We start from the raw sequence: 21,768 nt of genomic DNA on the forward strand, positions 1-21,768 counted from the left end.
AATTCAGCTGTGAGAATTATCTGTGCAGGGCCAGAAGTTTCCGTGTGTGTGTGTGTACACATACATGTGTGTATATATGTGTGTATGTAAAATCATATATAATGGATGTATATGGAAAATTACACCGCGTTGCACAAAAAGCCAGCCCACTCGTGCTAGCAATAAAACTGCTCTAATTAATTCACTGGAATAAACAGTTTTTAGAGGGAAAATGTCTATTTTTCAGATGTTCCTGCCAAATACTGGAAACAACCAAGATGCCCAACGGTAGAAGAATGAATACAAAAACAAAGTTTCAGTAAAGCCATACGGGAATTGGAGTTGGTTTATTAAATGACAACTGGATAGACTATGTTCTTCAGATTTTCTCTTTCTGTAACATGGTTTAAATTAGTTAAATATGCAGTTAATTAAACAAGCATCTCTGCCTAGGCACTGCAGGATCGGAGATGTTTATTTTCTTCAATTTCCTGGGATCCTCCTGGTCTGAAAGAAAAAATACAAAGTACTTTTTCCACTTTGGGCCCAGCTGCCTCCCCACCACAGTGGCAGCCCCATCTGGGCTCAGGCATCGCTATGGCACCAACTATTCCTCCCACCCTACAGAAAGAAAGGGAGAACCCCTCCCTTCGGGGTACAGTCCCAGCCAGGGTAGAATGTACATGAAGAGCTTGCCAGTCATGCTGTGGACAAAGGCTGGCACTGGTCCTGGTTCCTCCAAGTCACTGTGTTGTGATGATGCTCCTCTCCAGGCTCCTCCCAGCTTGCCTCAGTCATTTTAGTGTGCCCTGGGGTTGGGGGATGTGGGGAAGCAGACACTCTGGGTCTTGATGGGAAGCGTGACATGGTACACCCACAGCCAGTGGGGAAAGCAATTTGGCGATATCTTATCAAAAGTATAAATGCATGTGTCACTTGATCCAGAAACTCCACTTCCAGGAATGTATCCTCCAGATTACTTTTGTGTAAAATGGTTTATATACAAGGAGATTCACTATGGCATGTTTTTCCATAGCAGAGGACTGGAAAAACCACTCTTAGGTTCATCAATACAGGACCGGTTAATTCAGTGAAGGCATACTATGTAGCCATAAACAATGGTCTTGATGTACTGATATGGAATTCTTGCCAGTATATGCTGTGAAATATTAGAAGGCATGGACAATACATTGATATTCTCTTACAAAAAGAAGGGGAGAAGAATCTGTACATGGATTTGTTTATATATACAATGAACATTTTTAGGAGGACAGACAAGAAACTGATCATACTGGTTGCTTCCAGGGCGGCGTCTTGGTGGCTCATGGAGGTACTTCTCATTGTTTGCTGTTGTGTACCTTTTAAATACTCAACTATTTTAATGTTAATGTATTTCTTATTTGTGACAGTGATTTTTTTTTTTTTTTTTTGAGACAGAGTCTTGCTCTGTCACCCAGGCTGGAGTGCAGTGGCATGATCTTGGCTCACTGGAACCTCCATCTCTTGGGCTCAAGCAATTCTCCTGCCTCAGCCTCCCCAAAAGCTGGGATTACAGGTATATACCACTATGCCTGGCTAATTTTTGTATTTTTAGCAGAGATGGGGTTTCCCCATGTTGGTCAGGCTGGTCTTGAACTCCTGATCTTAGGTGATTCGCCAGGGTTGGGCTCCCAAAGTGCTGGGATTACAGGCGTGAGCCACCGCACCTGGCCTATGATTCTTTTGCATGTTAAATAAAGTACAGAAATATGTCATGGGCTAGCATCATCACTCATGCAGTAACATTTTTAATTTAAAGCTGGGCAGGTTCCATTTTCAGATTTTTCCACAAAAGCATCTTTTCTCTCACCTTACTTTCCTACAAAAGCATCTTAATTCCCTAATGAGAAAATGGAACCCATTTCCCAAGTGGGTCCTTAGCTTTGCTGCACTCCTAAAGCTGTTGACCCGCTGTCATCTCTCACAGTACCCTAGCTCCTGCCCCAGGGAGCCCCAGACTCAGCCCCGGGGAACCCTGGCCTGGCTTCTAATGCTCAGTGATATGGTCCTGGTTCCTTTTATTTATTAGGAAGACTGCAATGGAGCTTTGGCCAGAGGAGACTTAAGCTGGGCTAGTCTGGGCCGTTTGACTCTGCAACCCCAGTTAGGAGCTGGCAGGACGGAAAAGGAATAGTGAACAAATTGCCAGGGCAGCTCCCGCAGGGACCGAGACAATGGGTCTGCAGGGAGAGGCTTTTCCTTCCAGGCCCATGGCCTGCCGTCAGGAGGAAACAACTTCCCCTTCGCCCCTGGAATGGCAGCAGCAGCAGCCAGCTGGGAGATTTATGGAGATATAATGTGACCTCTTTATTGCCCTGAATGCTAGGGAGGCATTTCAGGGGAGATTTACGCCTTTCACAAGAGGAGGCGAGCAAGGGTGTAGAAATTTATACGTGGGGACTGTTTTCCCCTCTCGGGGGTTTCTGGGGGATTACTTAATCAAACCAAGGTTAAGCTCCAATCGCCATCACTTTACATCTTCTTCTCCTGCTAATCCACCCAGTTACCCTGCTACCCTGAAAGCTTTTTGCATGAAATGCAGAGTCTAAGCCAAGTTGCAAGGGATCTGTTAAGTTCTGAGTTCATTTAACACAAAACAAAACAAAAAATAAGAATGAAGACCAGATTTCCAGGGCCAGGAGACAGTGCCCTGCAGCCATGGACCTGGGCAGCACACGTTTTGCTTATATAGGCCTCAGATCTTCTTTGTGAAAGGAAGGTGTTAGACCAGATGACTTAGGTCCTTCCTAGTGTGAAAATAATCTAGATAATATCAGATCAAATGCTAATGCTATACCTTACTCTGCACCAGCGATTTTTCTGTCACTTTTTTTTTTTTTTAAGCTGCAGAACTCTTTCTTCAAAGAAAATGTAATCTGAGGAAGCCCAACATTAAAGACAGAGGAATGCAGTTGACTGGGCGAAAGGGTGGCTTCGTCTTCTACCCAGCACTCCTTCAGGTCCACATCCACACTTCCCGGGGCCTTGAGGAAGGTCCTCCAGCCTCTAGAGGGCGCCCTGCGCTGCAGAGTTCCCGCCAAGCGCTGTTCAGGGCTCGCCTGATGCGGTCAACCGGGTCCGCCCCCGGCTTCACTATCAGAAGCCTGGCAGACCAGACATAAAGGCAGGGGCTGGGGCAATTCCAGACGCAAGCAGAGGTGGACGCCTTGGCCAACAGTCGTTTCCCCTCTCTTGGTCTGGTCTCCACAACTCAAAAGTGCAGTGGTTGGAAAAGATGATTTCTTTTTTCTTTTCGAGACAGAGTCTCGCTCTGTCGCCCAGGCTGGAGTGCGGTGGTGCCACCTCGGCTCACTGCCAGCTCCGCCTTCCGGGATCACGCCGTTCTCCTGCCTCAGCCTCCCAAGTAGCTGGGACTACAGGCGCCCACCACCATGCCCGGCTAATTTTTTGTATTTTTTTTAGCAGAGACAGGGGTTTCACCGTGTTAGCCAGGATGGTCCCGATCCCCTAACCTCGTGATCCACCCCCGGTCGGAAAAGATGATTTCTAGGCTCCTACTTGTGAAAGCATTCAAGGTGGCACTGCATTCTAATTCTCATTTATGTTTTTAGTCCCTGTCCCCTTCAATTTGTGTTTAAATTATACAATTTTTAATTGCTACAAAAATTCAAACAGGCCAGGCATGGTGGCTCTGGTCTGTAATCCCACCCCTTTGTGAGGCCGGAGTATGGCTTGAGCTCAGGAGTTCAATACCAGCCTGGCAACATAGTAACTCTCTTAAAAAAAAATAATTAGCTGGGCGTGGTGGCCCTCGTCTGTAGTCCCAGCTACTCCAGAGGCTGAGGTAGGAGGATCACTTGAGCCTGGGACTGCGGGACTGCAAGCCTGCAAACGAGTTATGATCGCACCACCGCACTCCAACCTGGGTGACAAAGCAAAACCCTATCTTAAAAAAAAAAAAAAAAAAAAAAAAAATTCAAACAAACAGTACAGAAGAATGTCACATAGAAACAAAAGGTCCCAACTAGGCGCGGTGGTTCACGCCTGTAATCCCAGCATTTTGGGAGGCCGACGCCGGCGGATGACCTTAAGTCGGGAGTTGGAGACCAGCCTGAATAACATGGATAAACCCTATCTGTACTAAAAATACAAAATTAGTCAGCGTGGTGGCACATGCCTGTGATCCCAGCTACTCGGGAGGCTGAGACAGGAGAATTGCTTGAACCCAGAAGGAGGCTGCAGTGAGCCGAGATCGCACCATTGCACTCCAGCCTGGGCAATAAGAGTGAAACTCAGTCTAAAAAGAAAAAGAAAAAAAAGAAACAAAAGGTCTCCACCATCACCATTATCCCATCCCCAGGGGCAGAGGTGGCTAACAATTTTTGTTTTTCCAGATATCTTCTACTTCATTAATGAACATTTTTATTTTTAGAAATTTTAAAATTACATAAAAACAAAAAGGACACTGTAACAATTCTGTTTATTCCCCCACCATCTGCTATCCAATCACTATATTGAATTTAGTGTATATCCTTCTAATTAGTCTATATACTTCTACACACAGGTATAAATGTTCCTCTGAAGAACATAAGCATTGCTTTGCAATTTTAAAGATTTACATGAATGCTTTCTTTAAAAAATATGAAATATTTCAGTCAATGAGAAAAAAAATATATAGCAAACACTCTTAAACCCACCACCAGCTTTTTCAAATCTTTATATTTTACCATATTTGCTTCAGATGTTTTTAAAGAAATACAACACTGCAGATACAGTAGGTGCCTCTGTGTAACCCACAATTCCAGTCTCTTTTTTGCCCATTATGTTTCCCAGTTTGAATTATACATATGGATTTGCTTTATTTGAGTTGATTTATAGTTTTCTATTATATTAACAAATCACATTTTACTTGTTCATTTCTTTATGGTTATGGACTAAATGTCTGTGAATACCCCAGATTTAGATCTTGCAATCCTAACTCACATGTGATGGTATTTGGAGGTTGGGCATTTGGAAGGTGAGCAGGCCATCAGATGGAGCCCTCATGAATGGGATTATTACCGTTATAAGAAGAGAAAGAGGCTGGGTGCAGTGGCACACTCCTGTAATCCCAGCACTTTCAGAGGCCGAGGCAGGTGGATCACCTGAGGGTCAAGAGTTCGAGACCAGCCTGACCAGTATGGTGAAACCCCCCCATCTCTACTAAACATACAAAACTTAGCCAGGCATAGTGGTGCGTGCCTGTAATCCCAGCAACTCAGGAGAGGCTGAGGCAGGAGAATTGCTTGAACCCAAGAGGTGGAGGTTGCAGTGAGCCGAGATTGCACCATTGCATTCCAGCCTGGGTGACGAGCAAAATTCCGCCTCAAAAAAGAAAAAGAAAAAAAGAAAAGAAAAGACAGAAGAGATATCTCCCTACACCCACCCCATGTGTAGATGCAGCGAGATTATGGTTTTCTGCAAAGCAAGCTTGGGACTCTCATCAGACACCAATCTGCCAGTGCCTTGATCTTAAACTTCCTGGCTTCCAGAACTTTGAGAAATAAGTGTTATTAAAGCCACACATTCTATGGTACTCTGTTACAGCAACCTAAACTGACTAAGACACTTACTGATATATATTCAGATTGTTTTCAGTTTTTTGGTGTAATAGCAGTGCTTCATCAGGCATCCTTGTACATGTCTGTTTATACATATGAGAAAAGTAGGATATAGGAGATTTATTTTAGCCATGTTCAAATGTATATGCATAAAACACTTAAGCTTGGTTTGGTGCTGTTTAAGTTGTTATGCTGTAAAAAACAAATATTTATTTGTTTGCTGTACACATTACATGTCAGCTACAAGTTGGCTGAAATTCTGTATGTGTACTTCACTCGGACATGCAAGTTGAAGGCAAAATCTCTATGTGGTCCATGCCAGCCTTGTGGCAGGGGGCAAAAAGTCATGACAGAACCATGTAATGGCTCTTAATGCCTCTTTGTGGAAGTTGCATAGTGACTTTGAGTCACATGTTCTTGATCAAAGCAAGTCTCATAGCCAAGCCTGTGTCATCAGGGTGGTGGAAATAATCCTCACCAGATATGGGCTCCCTCAGTATGGGAAGAACAGAGCAGTGTGCTGAACACACGCTGTTTCTGAAGGGAAGCATATCTATTTAGACATTTTTCCATATCAGCACAGATCTACGTCTCTCTTTGAAGAGGATTTATTAGTTTTGTTTTGTTAAGACACATAACGTTTACATTCTACTCCATAATTCTCACAGCTGTTTAGCTGTAGATGATATTTGAAAGGATTCAGTGCTCATGCCAATCTTTTTATACCACAGCCTCCCCATTCCTAATACCTTGGCTGCATTTCAGCAAGTGATTTTTCACTGCTACACACAACAGGGCTGCAATGAACATCACTGCTTTAGCTTCTGTGCCAGCATGTCTCTAGTTTGTTTTGATTTATGATAAGGCAAGTTCCCCTTTCTTAAGTCTCCTTTTAAAAAATTATATTGGCTATTCTTGTACAATAACTCTTTCATATAAATTTTATAATCAGCTGGACACGTCGTATTTAAGAAATCTTGTTGGGATGTTTCCTGAGACTGTGTTAAATTTATAGGTTTGTTTGAGGGAGTTTGGAATAAAGAATGCTGCCAACTTTTCCAATCCAAGCATCTAGTATCTTTCTCCATTTATTCATGTCTTCTTTTATGCCCTTCAGTAAAGCTTTATAGCTTTCTCCACAGGGAACTTACATTTGTTTACTGAAGTTGACCAGTCTTTCATCGCAAATAATGAAAACATTGCCACTTTTCTTCCTATGCCATTTATTTTAACAGGGAAATTTACTCCTGGCTGGAGAGCTGAGAGGTATGGACCAGCTCTTGAAGTCTTTCCTTAAATGTGGTCTGGATTTATATTATATTTGGCAGTTTTCTATAGTTGGGGATATGAGTTGTCTCTTAATTTCACTGCAGATAAAAGTTTTACTTGATTTGGGGGTTTCTTTTCATCCAATGTGCTGGTCTTCAGGGAGGAGGGGGAGAAAGCAAACCTTTACTCTGCCAGCCTTCGCAGGAAGTCTCCACCTGTTCTTCAGACCAAACATACACCCTTCTCAAATTCCGTCAGCTCCTCTTCCTCTAGCCTTCAGATTCAGGTTCACCTGACGTGTTCATGAATCTTTATGGCAATCAATTGCATCTATCTTGAATTTTCTATTTTATCTTGAATTATTTATTTTGCAACAGCCGTTCATTTTTTGGTGTTACTTTACTTTTTCTTCCCAACCTCTCTCTGTTTTGTTTTGTTGCTCTAGCCTCGGAATTCTTTGGCCAAGCAAACATTTACAAATCAAATATAAAGTAGATGAAACAGAGCTTCTCTGCAATAGGGGCCCCACAGACCCTGCTCTCAGCCTTCCTTCCAACTAAAGCACCTGCGCTGAAATCAGTGCTCCTGGAGCATAGTTCCATGACAAAACGTCTAGTAGTTCAATCTGCCTTTTTACAAATAAATTTCACTTACTTGGCAGACATCTTAGGTGGAGCATGAAGCTGCTACAAAAATCTACAGTCTTTTATTATGTGTGGTTAATAGTTTTAATCCAATCTGATTTGCATTCCAAAGGAAATTATAAAAGTGCATTCACTGCTATATTTTATGAATGTAACTTAAACTTTTAATGCAGATTATAAACATGATAAATTTGCAGATCAAAATCGGACTAGTTGCTTGTAGTACAACATTTAAAAATCACCATTTTCTACCTCCTCACCAAGGATAACCTTCTCCTTATTGATCAGCCCTGTTCTGACAGCAGGATAACACTGAGACTTGGGCAAACAGAAACACTGACGAGCCAAAAAGGCAATCTTATAGAACAAATTCTGGATGGATAGTTCTACCTAATCTTCCATTAATGCTACTTACACCTTTGGCCAAAGAAGGAAACAGAATGAGGTGTTAGGAAAAAGGTTTTCACAATTTACTTTCTACTAGCTAAGCTTGCACACTGCCTCTCCATTTTTCTCTTCTTTATTTTAAATTGTGATAAAATACATATAAAATTAACCATCTTAACAATTTTTAATCGTACAGTTCAGTGATAGTAAATGTGTTCACACTGTTGTGAAACTAATCTCTACAACTGTTTTCATCTTGCAAAACTGAAACTCTGCACCCATTAAACACTAACTCCCCATCCTCCTGCTCCCCTCTCTCCCCCACCACCTGGCAAGCCCCATTCTACTTTCTGTCTTCGTGAATTTGACTGCTCTGGGGGCTCCACAGAAGTGGGATCATACAGTATTTGCCCTTTGGTGACTGGCTTGTATCACTTAGCGTAATGTCTTCGGGATTCATCTATGTCGTGGTAGTGCAAGACTTCCTTCTCAAGGCTGAGTAATACTCCACTGTGCACATAGACCACATGTGTTTATTCATTCATCCATGGATGGACACCTAGGCTGCTTCTACTTTTTGGATATTGTGTCTCTCTCTTTTAATCAATAATGCGCTCATTTTTACAAGAAAATAAACATTGGGAATAAATGTCGCCTCAAAAAAAATCAATCAAATGTGGATCACTGTGGCTTTGCTGATCCAGCTAGGAAACTCCTCAAGACCGGGTCTTCATAAGACTCAGTCTTTCAGGAAGAAACTCAGAGGCAGTGGTAGCTGCAATATTATTCTCTTGCTGACCAAGAGTGAACAGATTACAGGTAAGGAAATGAAAAACCAAGAAAGTCAGGACCAAAGGAGAATCCTGCAGCAACAAATCGAGAGGGAAGGAAGGCTGTCCGAGAAGCTCGCCCTGGCAGAGCCATCCAGGCACATGGGCTGCACCTCAGTGGGCATTGGGCCACATGCCCTGAAACGGGAGTTCCTGGGGCAGATGACACGAGACAAACAGAGAGGGCACTGGCCAGGGAAGTCAGGCTGACCTAGGTCCCGCCAGCCTCGGGACCTCTGTGGCCTTGGGCAGGTCCCTGTGACCTGGGTTTCTTCTCCTGCCCATGGACATTACAGTTCCTGCCCACAGGAAGTCGCTGGAATAAATAACAAAACAACACCAGGACAGTAGGGAACATCATAAGCGCTCAGTGTTTGCTGGGCCTCAATGCCACCACCAAATATCACACCTTTCCCCACAACTGCTCTGCTGAGCAGGCTGGCTGCGGCCTGAAGACCCAGGATCCATCCTCCTCTTTGCTGTCTACACCTCTGCCTAGTTCTTGTCCTCTGGCCCCTACATGGAGGCCAGACAAAGCCCCCAGCTCCTGATCAGAACGGTACAAATAATCACCCTTCAATTCCCCTTGTTTCACATTCTATTCAGAATTTTAATAAAATCGTTAAAACATCCCGACAGTGAGTGTTCACCTTCACTGAATCTCACAGGTCATCAGAGGTAGAAGGGCTCACAGATCTAAGAGGTATCTGGTTTCAATTCACTCATCTTCACAAGAATCAAAAGCCTAGGCAAGCCCGTTTGGCTCCTCTGAGATGGACACCACGTCCATGTCACTCCTGCAGTGAAGATGGAAGCACAGGAAATTTGGATCCTGACTCCCGCCCATAAAACCACTCAGTGAGGCCAGGCACAGTGGCTTGTGCCTGTAATCCCAGCACACTGGGAGACTGAGGAAGCAGTATCACTTCAGCTCAGGAGTTCAAGACCAGCCTCGGCAACATGGCAAAACCCTATCTCCAAAAAATACAGAAGTTAGCTGGGCATGGTAGTAATTCCAGCTACTCAGGAGGCTGAGGTGTGAGGATTCCTTGAACCCTGGAGGTAAAGGCTGCAGTGAGCCATGATCACGCCACTGCACTGCAGCCTGGGCAATGGAGCAAGATCTTATCTCAAAAACAATAAAAACAACAACAACAACGATAACAAATAGTAAGTGGCAGGAATATCCAGGAATTATACACTGGGTTTAAAAACCAAAAATGCATAACTAACTAATAAGTAACTCCTCATTTTCCTTTCTTCTCCACACTCACTCAGAATTGAGCAGCCACCATAGGTCAGATGCATTTCCAGGCAGAAATTCACAGGGCAGCGGACTTAACCCCTGCTTTTCAGCGAACAAATTTTATACCATGATAATTCAAGCTGGAATGATTCACTTATTTCTAGAGATTACTAGAGACCAACGCCGTGAGGGCTTTCTCAGAACACACACTATTAAACCACACAGTCCTTCTTCCTTTCTGAGTTCAACCTAAGTAGCTTCTGCATTTTTAAATTTTTTTTGAGATGCAGTCTCACACTGTTGCCCAGGCTGGAGTGCAGTGGCACAATCTCGGCTCACTGCAACCTCCGCTTCCCGGGTTCAAGCGATTCTCCTGACTCAGCCTCCCGAGTAGCTGGGATTATAGGTGCATGCCACTGTGCCTGGCTAATTTTTTGTATTTTTAATAAAGATGGGGTTTCACTATGTTGGCCAGGGTTGTCCTGAACTCCTGACCTCGTGATCCACCCGCCTTGGTTCCCCAAAGTGTTGGGATTACAGGCGTGAGCCACCATGCCTGGCTTCTGCATTTTTTCTTTTTGTTCAGACATCACTGGAGAAAGTCATCTGGTCCCAACTTCCTCAGCTAGATCTTTTCTTTTTTTTCTTGTTCTGTCACCCAGGCTGGAGTGCAGTGGCACAATCATGGCTCACCACAACCGGGTTCAAGTGATTCTCCTGCTTCAGTCTCCTGAGTAGTTGGGATTATAGGCACCTGCCACCACACATGGCTTATTTTTCTATTTTTAGAGAGACGGGGTTTCACCATGTTGGCCAGGCTGGTCTCGAATTCCTGACCTCGAGTGATCCCTCCTGCCTCAACCTCCTGAAGTGCTGGGATTACAGGCGTGAGCCACCATGCCTAGCCCTCAGCTAGATCTTTAAAATATTCTAAAACTATGACTATAACCCCATTAGTCTCTGCTTACCTAAATGTGCTCCCCTATGTAAGATAAATTATAGACAGTAAGTTGGATATGGGGTCTACGACCTAAATGTAGGTTAATACTGAGAAAGAAAGCAAATTCTCACTAATATAAAACCCCACTTAATTCAACTTGGCAGCCTCCTATGCAATCTAACCCTTTATGTTATTGAATCCAGGGCTGGGCATAGTGGCTCAAATCCATAATCTCAGCATTTTTGGAGGCTGAGGAAGGAGGATTGCTTGAGCCCACGAGTTGAAGGCTACAGTGAGCCATGACCATGCCACGGTACTCCAGCCTGGGCAACAGAACAAGACCCTGCCTCTACAGAAAGTAAAATGATAATTAAAAAAAATTAAAAAGCTGGGTATAGTGGCGCACACCTGTAGTCCCAGTTACTTAGGAGGCAGAGGCAGGAGGAGTGCTTGAGTCCAGAAGTTCGAGGCTGCAGTGAGCTATGATTGCAGCGCCGCACTCCAGCCTGAGCAACAGAGTAAGACCCTGTTTCAAAAATAAAAGTAAAACAAAAAAGATCCTATTTTAAATATTTCCTTTAATGATAATAGCTAGCATTTATTAATGGTTGGCTTAATGACTAATATTTGGCTGGGTGCAGTGGCTCACACCTGTATTCCCAGCACTCTGGGAGGTTGAGGTGGGTGAATCACCTGACATAAGGAGTTTGAGACCAGCTTGGCCAACACAGTGAAACCCCATCTCTACTAAAAATACAAGATTAGCTGGGCGTGGTGGCGGGGGCCTGTAATCCCAGCTACTCGGGAGGCTGAGGCAGGAGAATCGCTTGAAACTGGGAGGTGGAGGTCACAGTGAGCCGAGATCGCACCACTGCACTCCAGCCTGGGCAACAAGAATGAAACTCCATCCATAAATAACAAATAAATACAGACTAACATTTATAGATACTTACTACATGCCAAGTACTATGCTTTATGAATATTATTTCTTAGCTTCTGTGGAGTAGTTTCTATTTCAATTTTATGGGCATGAAAACTGGGTGACATTATATAGGGTAAAGATGAAATTTTTTTTTACTTTTTTTTTTGAGACAGTCTCACTCTGTCACCCAGGCTAGATCATGGCTCGCTGCAGTCTCCATCTCCCAGACTCAAGCGATCCTCCCACCGCAGCCTCCCTAGCTGGGGCCACAGACACACACTATCATGCCGGGCAAATTTTTTGTATTTTTGGTAGAGAAGGGGTTTCACCATGTTGCCCAGTCTGGTCTTGAACTCCTGAGCTCAAGCAATATGCCCGCCTTGGCCTCCCAAAGTGCTGCAGGCATGAGCCACCGCACCCAGGCTAGCCGGAATTTTAAATCAGGTTCCTGACTCCAGCTTCTTTAACCACTCACTAGACTCTACTGCTTCTCCTTATCAACCGCCAAATAAAACGTTGGAGGTCCCCATAAGGATTATAAGCAAAATTCCTGACAACAAAGGAAAAAGGGGTCTGGCTAACGGGCTCCCCCTTCACCAGGAACAGCTGCTTATATGGCCAGCTCTCCCCTTCCCAGCAGGCGGGTCCATTCTCCTCTTCCTTCTCCTCCCATCCTCTGCTTTGTGCTGGGGAAAGGGTCCCCATTATTTATGCCACTCCTGGAGATGTGTTTACACAGGGAAGGAAACTCAATATCAACATTCCCCGAAGGAAAGTGTCTTGTCACTTCTGTGAAGCTTTTCAGGCAGGGAGTCACTATCCTCCAAGATTGACAGGCACTTACCGCCTTTAAACGCCTTTAAACAGGGTCTGAAGGGAGCTTCTTTCCCCGTGGCGTTTGTTATGATGAGGCTGAGAACGTGGCTGGCACACACAGCTCTTCTGGTGCCTCAAGGGGCTCTCCAGGAAGGATCCTGGGGAATCTACTCAGAGTGAGTTGGAGGGAAAAACAGTGGGCTGAGGCACCCAAGATGGGAAAGGATAAACTGGATGAGTGAGAAGTCCAGAAGTCCCTTTGAGCTGGCAGGGAAAGATTGTGAGTCATCTGCTCCGGGTCCAGAACACTGATGGAATGTGAAGATGGTGGGGGAACTTTGGAAGCCAGGAGGGCACCATCAGGGCCCAGCAGAGCACCAAGGGATCAAGTGAGGAGGCCAGGGGTGTTTATAGGCCAACGCAAGGGCACACTGCCTGTCCACTTCCTCATCTCCCTTGCCTGGCTCTGGGCCTCCCAAGGCCTCCAACTGCATCAGAAGCCAGCTCTGCAGAGCTCATCCTCCAGCCCTCTGCACCGCCCCCACTCCCCTGGGGGCTCTCTCCTACTCTCAAGGGTTCAAACGGAGGCTGGAGGGTCCCACATGTGCACCAGCCCTTAGCCCTCAGACTCCAGCCACTACCACCTGTGCCACTGTCCCCGAGACATCTCCACCTGCACCTTTCTCCCTGCCTCAGACCCAGGAGGTCCCCGGTGTTGGCCACACCTCACTGCCCTGTTGCCGTGTTACTACCTTTGAGAACATAATGTTAGAACTTTCTGCACTCTCCTCTCGCCTCCTGGCCTTCTAGGTTTTGGGCGCCTTTGCTCCCTCAGTCTCCTCCGATGTCTCTCAGGCTCCTTCTCCCTGTAAAACTGGCCAGGGATCCACACGGGCTCATCCCTGGGCTCCTGTTTCTCAGGTTCCTGTTATAAGGATGGCTCTGCTCCCCGCTGGCGATGTCTCAGCAGAGCCATTCACGGAGATCTGAATATGTGAGCCAAAGTTACCAAATGCTTCGGGATGAATTCCCGGTTGCATTTTGTCAGTGAAGGAACACGTGCATGTGTCTGGTATGTTCCAGGTGATTGTATTCCGGACCCCAAAAGGAAATGGCATAATTCTTTCCCTGCAAATACTTCCAGAGTAGTGGAACTATAATCCAAATAAAAGGACAGCACCAGAAGGTATAGTGAGAACAGAGGCCACAGGCTGATGCTCAGGAATTGTGCCTGGAGATGAGTCAAAAGCTGCTTGCAGAGACAAGCCACACAGAGATGCAGAGGCCAGAGGCCACCCCCCGCCCCCCGCCCCCGAACCCCCTTCACGCCACTGGCTTTCATGCACTTGCAAGATGCACATTCTGCTTCCCTCTGAGGCCATCAGTACCAGACGGATTGCCAAGGTGCGGAGTAATAATGGCTCAGGGTCAGCACTCGCTGTGAGCCAAGGCTGCTGGGTCCGCGCTCTTCCCTGCCACGACAGGCAGGCAGCAGCAAGTCTGACCTCCAGAGTCAAGAGCGAGGGGCAGGAGCTTCACGAACCTTGACCATGCCCGGTAAGACCAAGACTCACCCCAGCCTACGCAGTGAAACCCAAGCACTCTCCAGAAATACTGTAGGATTTGCTCTTCTCCCAACAGGAAACCAGTCACAAAGAGGACTTCGGTTCTGCAAGTTCCCTCCCTGGCGGTGGCATCCACTTCCCCGCGTGTGCCCGGAGCTGTAGGCTGCTGAGGGTGGGGGCCAGTGCGGGATCAGATTCCCCAGCCCTTGCGTGATGCAGGGAGCTTCAACGGGACTAGCGGTGAGACAGTCTTTTGTAACTTTCACAACCTACTCAAAATGTACTCAACTCCCTATTCAAAAGTTCCTCCAGACTTTCTCAACCCAGCAAATGAAGCTACTGGGAAAATACGGATCTAAATCCCTGATGGGGAGTGCGAGGACATTGGCCTGGGCCAGATGACCGGATCCCATTTACTACTACAGGGTATCCCTCCTCCCTCATCTCCACCCCAGCCCCACAGGGAATGCGTGGGCTGCGCACCAGGCTCCAAGGACAAAGCATGACTCCTTCCATGACAACACAGAAGGACAGCAGAGAATGAAGGCGGTGAAGCAAACGCGAAGGCCACCCCTGGGCAGGCCACGTCAGGATGACCCACCCCCTGCCGGTGTACAGGGCGCAGGACACCCCTGGGTGGGGCCACGTCAGGATGACCCGCCCCCCGCCGGTATACAGGGCGCAGGACACCCCTGGGCGGGGCCATGTCAGGATGACCCGCCCCCCGCCGGTGTACAGGGCGCAGGACACCCCTGGGCGGGGCCATGTCAGGATGACCCGCCCCCCGCCGGTATACAGGGCGCAGGACACCCCTGGGCGGGGCCATGTCAGGATGACCCGCCCCCCGCCGGTGTACAGGGCGCAGGACACCCCTGGGCGGGCCACGTGAGGATGACCCGCCCCCAGCCGGTGTACACTGCGCAGCTCTTCCCTTCACACTGTGGCTACAGGAGCTCAAGAGAAAGACGATGGCCACTGGCTCCCGCATGGATTTCCTTCCCTATTTGGCCTGTGACTTTTCCTCCTTCCATGTCCTCTGCCATCACCCACTCACTCCCAAGGCTGGGTTAGGCCTGTGATCGCCTCCTCTCTCAAGCCTCTGCCTTCAGCCTCCATGTGAGCAATGCATTTGATACACACACACACACACACACACACACACACACACACACTTCTGTGTGCATGTGTCCCTAAGGCACTTATTTAATCATGCCTGCCCATGTACCACCAGCTCACGAAGGTGATGAGAAGCCCACAGCCAAGAGCTAGAAACACTGGAGGTGAACCCAGAGTCAAAAGGCAAGCCACACAGGGTGGGTTTCAGAACTGGTACTGCTGGTGAAGTGTTGCTATGATTACTCAGAGATGTGGATGTTATGACATAAAGAAAATGAAGAATTATGTTGGAGATGTTGAGAATGGGATTTTTGGTGTGGATGGAAAGATTGACAGATGTAAAGATGCCATGAAGGATATAAAATGGTGCAGTCTCTGGAAAACGGGATGATGGTCCCTAAAAACCACATAGAATTACCCTAGGATTCAGCAATGCCGCTTTTGGGTATATACCCTGAAGAAGTAAAAGCAGGGAGTTGAATGGATATTTGTTCACCCATGTAAAAATGGCAGCATTATTCACTTTGATCAAAGGCAGATGCAACCCAAGTGTCTGTGGAGGGATGAATGGATAAACAAAATACAGTATCAATCCATACAATGGAATATTATTCAGCCTTCAAAAAAAAAAAAAAAAAAAGACATGCTGCGTTCTGACATGCTGCAAAACGGAGAAACCTTGAAGACACTATGCCAAAGGAAATGAGCCCGTCACAAGAGAATACTGTGTCCTTCCACGTAACTAAAGTAGTTACACTCAGACAGACAGAAAGCAGAATGGGGGCTGCCTGAGGCTGGGGAGAAGCGGGTATGGAGACATTATTTAATGGGTACAGAGTTTCGCTTGGGAAGATGCAAGAGTTCCAGAGACTGATGGGGGTGATGGTTGCACAACACTGTGGATGTACTTAATGCCACCCAACTGTACACTTAATAATGACTAAAATGGTACATTTATCTTATGTATAGTTTACGATAATTTTTTTTAAAAGATGAATAAAGCAAGTAAAAGCCTTTTAGCCCTAAATTTGAATTGAAAGCATCAGTATGAAGATATGCTGTGTTTTATCTTATCTCTGGGGCAGGAGGGGTACGTATTTCCTAACTCTGCATGTTGAATGACTAACCCAGTAGCAATAAGCCCAGCTGGCAGAACTAGCTCTGAGATTGATCTCCAAATGCCATTCCTCACTAACAGGAACCAGGTTTCTTGGGGGAAATGGCCAAATCCAGGCCTGACAAGGGAAAACTCATAAAAAGAGATTAGGACATTTTATAGGATGGAAAGCAAGAAACTATTAAACTAAGATTTTGCCAAAAGAGCTCAGTTTGAGCAAGTTCCCTCTAGCAAAAATAGGACAATCTGAGCATCAATCAGGATACATGGATAGAAACACATCATACTTGTTTAAACCAGTGAGGGTTTTTTGTTTTGTTTTGTTTTGTTTTTTTAAAAAAGACAGGGTCTTGCTGATTGCAGTGGTTGGACCACAGGTCACTGCAGCCTCAAACTCCCAGGCTCAAGTGATCCTCCCACCTCGGCCTCCCAAGTGTCTGGAACTACAGGCACATGCTACCACCTCTGCCTAATTATTATTATTATTATTATTATTATTATTATTATTTTGGTAGAGACAGGCTCTCACTATGTTGCTCAGGCTGGCTTCAAACTCCTAGGTTCAAACGATCCTCCAGCCTCAGCCTCCCAAAGTACTGGGATTACAGGCATGAGCCTCTACACTCAGCAGAAGTCCATGAGTTCTTAATCATGCTGAAAACAACTTAATTTCATTGGTAATCGTTGAAGGATGCTAGAGAACTAATTTGTTCTTTTGAATAATGAAAAATAAAGTGACAGTAGTAGGCATGTATCCTGCCTTTCCTAGACAAACTGTACCTCAAGGTAACCAAATATTCCATAAGCTAAAAATGTGCTTGTTGCTATAGAAGAATTCCAGCTAACAAATGAAGAAGGAATGATGGCATTAGAATATCACCATTAGCAACGCCTAACAAAGCAAAGGGTCTAGGCGATGAGCATCCAGGGCTGCTGCCATCACAAACTTGAATATGACTATGCCTATTTTTCCCACCACAGACTTACATGAGCAACAGGGGACAGAGGCACATGTTCAATGTCATCAAGAGAATGCAGTCAACAAAATCCAGTCTGCAGCAGTCCTCTGGGAAAAGTCTCATTTCTTTAGCAAACAGAATGCAAGGAGAAGAAAAGGAGATGAAAGAGAAACACATAGATTAAAAGAGACTTAAGAGGCATAACACAGGCAACGCTTAGACCTCATTTAGATCCTGATTGGAACAAGGTGTTAAAAGACAATTAGACAAACTGGGAAATTTGAACAGTGACTGGATATTTAATGATATTAAAGAGTGACAATTTGTATCAGGGTGATAACATGGCACTGGGGCTGTATTTTTTTTTTTTTTTTTAATAAAAGAGTCCTTGTACTTTTCAGAGATATATACAAAAGTATTTGTGGGTGAAATGACATGCTGTATGGAATATGCTTCAAAATAACACTGTATGGGGGAAAGTGAGTAATATATAGATTAAACAGTTGGTCATGAATTTATATTTGTCAAAGCTGAGGGATGAATATTCTACTCTCTATTTTTATTATGTTTGAAATTTTTCACATTAAAAAACTTATTTAGGTGGGGCGTGGTGGCTCACACCAGTAATCCTACCACTTTGGGAGGCTGAGGTGGGAGGATCACTTGAGCCCAGGAGTTAGAGACCAGCCTGGGCAACAAAGTGAGAGTCTGTCTCAAAAAAAAAGTTTTTTTTTAAAACTTATTTAAAAGGTATAGATTGAACTTAAAGGCAGGGCGGTGGATCAAAGTGAGAGAGGTTCAAATGAGAAAGAAAGACTGGTTAATCTGAGCCCTTCCTCTTCACCTCTACACCTCCTGGGAGATAGGTGAATCCACCCTACAGGGTCTGGCAATCCATCCTTGCATCATAGTATTGTCCCCTGTAATTATCTATATTGTATTCCTATTTGATCCCACCACCTTTAGAAAAGTACAAGAGGGCAGAATTACAAGATGTTTGTCCTCCTGGGTCAGAGTAACACTCCTCTTCCTTCCCAGGGCAGGGATCCAGATTTGGGGACTAAAATTGGCTTGAGTTTTGTCCCCTTTTGGCCCTGAACTTGAACTCAAACCACACAGCCGCCATGCCCTACTGCCGAAGCACATCACATAAATCCTCCAAAACAGGCCTGTAGCGTGTGGCTTCATTTAACCAGAGTTCCTTCTCTGATGGGAAATGGGTGACTCAGCGGGAGGCGTTCATCACCCTGCATGGGTGCAAAACAAAACCAAGAGCCAGGAGCTTGCGCCTTTCTATACCATAACCAATGCGCTGTATCTGAAGTGCTGCTCGAATCCTGCTCACCTTTCCAACCTTCTAACATCCCTCAACGCCATGCCTCTGCTTGCATTCCTGCCTTGCGCCCTCCACTCGGGACTGCAGAACAGCCTGATTCAAGCTAAGTCCTGGGCTCAGAATGACTTTCCCATAGGCAGCAAACTCCTACTCATCCTTTAGGATTCCACAAGTCTGCCTTGCCTAGGAAGCCTGGCCTTGACTTCAGGCACTGAGACCAGTTTCAGTATCCTAAGGGCTCCGTAGAACCCAGTTTTGCCCCCTTGCGCTTCATCCCCTGCCCTAAGAGTGCACATCCACGTGTTCCCTCCCCTAGCAAGCTCTAAGCTGCCGGGATTCGGAGACACTTCTGTTCATTTTCTATCTTTACAGCCTGGCCAGTGCCAGGCTCACAGGGAGCGGGGAGAAGTATTTATTGGCTGGTGGATGGATGAAGCAAAATCACGCATGTGGAGCTGGGGTGTGAAGGGAGCTGACCTTCCATGAAATCTCCACCAGTGCTTAAACCTGCAGACAACACTGAGTGGGTTTATTCACAGAAAAGCAAAGCCCAAGCAGCAGGAAACTCAAGAGCAACTGAGGTCACCTTGCATAAGAAAAACAATGCAGCCATAAAAAAGAACCAGATCATGTCTCTTGAGGGAACATACATGGAGCTGGAGGCTATTATCCTTAGCAAACTAATGCAGGAAAGGAAACCGACTCACATGTTCTCACATATAAGTGGGAGTTGAATAATGAGAACTTATGAACAAAAAGAAGGAAACAGCAGATGCTGGTGTCTAACTGAGGGTGGAGGGTGGAAGGAGGGAGAGGAGTAGAAAAGGTAAGCATTGGGTACTGGGGCTTAATACCTGGGTGATGAAATAATCTGTACAACAAACCCCCGTGACACGAGTTAACCTATGTAATAAACCTGTACATGCACCCCCAAACCTAAAATAAAAGGTAAAAAGAAAAGATGAGTCCATCAAACCCAAGATTTCACAGAGTTGCTTAAAACGAGGCAGGCAGCCATGGAAACCTGCCTGACACAGGCAAGGATGAATTTGAGTTTGATGTCCACGCAGGCGCAGGAAGGCTTACTGTTAATGTGACTCTCTGTGGTACCGGGAAAGACAAAGTCAGCCTGAACGGCTATCACAGGGCATGCGGGAAGACACTGGATTTCAAACATCTCCAAAGGGCAGTAGAGCAGTCCTCCCCACCGCTGTACCTGGCCTGATTTCTTCACCTTACAAATGGCCACACAAGCAGAGAGAGGCACAGTGAGTCACATGGCAGGAAGACAAGGGTCTGGGAGAGGAGCCCAGGGTTTCTCCGTGCCAGACCAACGTGCTTTCACCTCCCTGCGGCTGCTGGGATCTCGGGTCACCCCTTTTCAAATGGCAAATTGAGCGCTGCAACTCCCGTTCCCCAGTGAGGACTTCTAAATCACACATCCTGGGGACACCTCCCTTCAAAGACCCTAATTTAAAACTTACAAATATGCTTTAGTTTTAAAGTGGCTATAAATGATATACCATAAGATTGAAAAACATATTTTTACACCCATCTCTTCCATTCGGCTGTTATTGACAGCGCTGGTCAATTTCTCATTTCTGCTTTATTTAAAAATGTCTTCAGGGTTTAAGGATCCACTCTGGGTCACTAATTTTACAGAAACTGCCATCAGTGCTGAAATGACTTTAAGCAGTAACTTTTATGACTACTTAATAATGTAGTTATACACATGCCTGTATATGTATGATAACTAAAAGTCAAGGATTAATGCCTAACAGTGGTTATCTTTGGATGGTAAGATTACCAATTATTTTCACATTGGTTTATGTGAGTTTTTCATTTTTCTGTAATAAATATTCATTGAGTTTGACAAAAGAAAGAAGTTTCCCTGATACTACTTGAAAAAAAAATACTACGTGTTTTTCTGAAGCCATTTTTGGCCTGGAAAACATTTTCTTTTTTTAAAATAAGCAGTATTTTCCTATATCTGTGCACTCCGTGGGAACCACATTCTTTATTTAGGGTCAAGTTAAGTTCTCCCTAAATGCTAGGGAAAGGTTTTATTTGTTGTTTGTTTTCCCCGCCTACTCAATTTTGAGGGGCAACCTGTATTATTGCCTCTCTTTACCTGGTTTGATTTATGATCTTGGAAGTCAGGTCATTCTTTTCTAGGTCAAAGAAAGAAAAAAACAGGACTCCCCCACCTAATACCTGATAAAATATCTGAAAAGGTCATTGCAGACCTTGACAGAGACACGATTTCAACCCAAGCTGATAAAACAACAACTAGAAAACTTTTATCAGAATAAAATGTAACTTGCCATTTCCTAGCTCAATTGATGAACTCTTTTTTATCTGAAATGACAGACATCGTAAGATAGGAAAACCTCTAGATAAGAAACCAAATTGAGTTGTTTGAATCAGATCCGATTGTCTGCCCCTGGTTCAAACTCCCACACCTGCTCGGAATGGGTCAATGAGCGCCGCCTGGCATGGTCCCGAGGGGTTTGGAAACATTGCAAAAGTGGTGAACTTTGAGACTTCAGCGTTTATTCTGCGATTATAATTAACCTGCTCACCAGTTGCTATTGATCAGTTCTAAACGGAGGTGATAAGGTTTGACTGGATTTCTAGAAGTAGAAATGGAGATTTAAACTGGGGAGTAGAAAGGAAAATTTAAAAAATAACTTAAGGACTGAATTAGATTTTAAGAAGCAAAACTGGATTTGCGATTAGGGGATCCCCAAACCCATGGCTTTGATCTGCATGGAAGAATCTTGAGGAAGCTTGAGTACAAAGGAAAACTTCAAAATTCAAAATTCCCACCAAACTGTGGTAGTAACTTCTTGATTTTTCATCCTCCAAAATAAAACATATCTGTAACAATTCAATGTGGGTTACAGACAGCCTCAAATTTTACTTGCAGAGGCTTTTCAGTGCCTTTAAACACACAGAATGGCCCACCTGTCTGGATTATACTCCTCCTTTGGAGGAAAAATGTATTTTAAAACATCAAGTCAATTCTTGGGTCCTGCAAAA

At 45.1% G+C, this 21,768-nt stretch overlaps 1 protein-coding gene and 2 long non-coding RNA genes across 15 annotated transcripts in view; 2 read left to right on the forward strand and 1 right to left on the reverse strand.

Moving 5' to 3' along the window:
• Window positions 1–21,768, reverse strand: part of GATA4 (GATA binding protein 4) — an 85,028-nt gene that overhangs the window by 20,708 nt on the left and 42,552 nt on the right. The gene's annotated exons all lie outside the window — the stretch shown is intronic.
• On the forward strand, window positions 3,091–3,906 carry LOC144330678 (uncharacterized). Its single transcript, XR_013397046.1, has 2 exons — window positions 3,091–3,382; window positions 3,816–3,906. It is a non-coding gene; the product is annotated as an uncharacterized LOC144330678 (long non-coding RNA).
• On the forward strand, window positions 11,695–15,718 carry LOC144330677 (uncharacterized). The gene is made up of 2 exons (XR_013397045.1): window positions 11,695–15,048; window positions 15,105–15,718. It is a non-coding gene; the product is annotated as an uncharacterized LOC144330677 (long non-coding RNA).

This window comes from Macaca mulatta, chromosome 8 (genome assembly GCF_049350105.2).
Source record: "Macaca mulatta isolate MMU2019108-1 chromosome 8, T2T-MMU8v2.0, whole genome shotgun sequence".
Lineage (NCBI taxonomy): Eukaryota > Metazoa > Chordata > Mammalia > Primates > Cercopithecidae > Macaca > Macaca mulatta.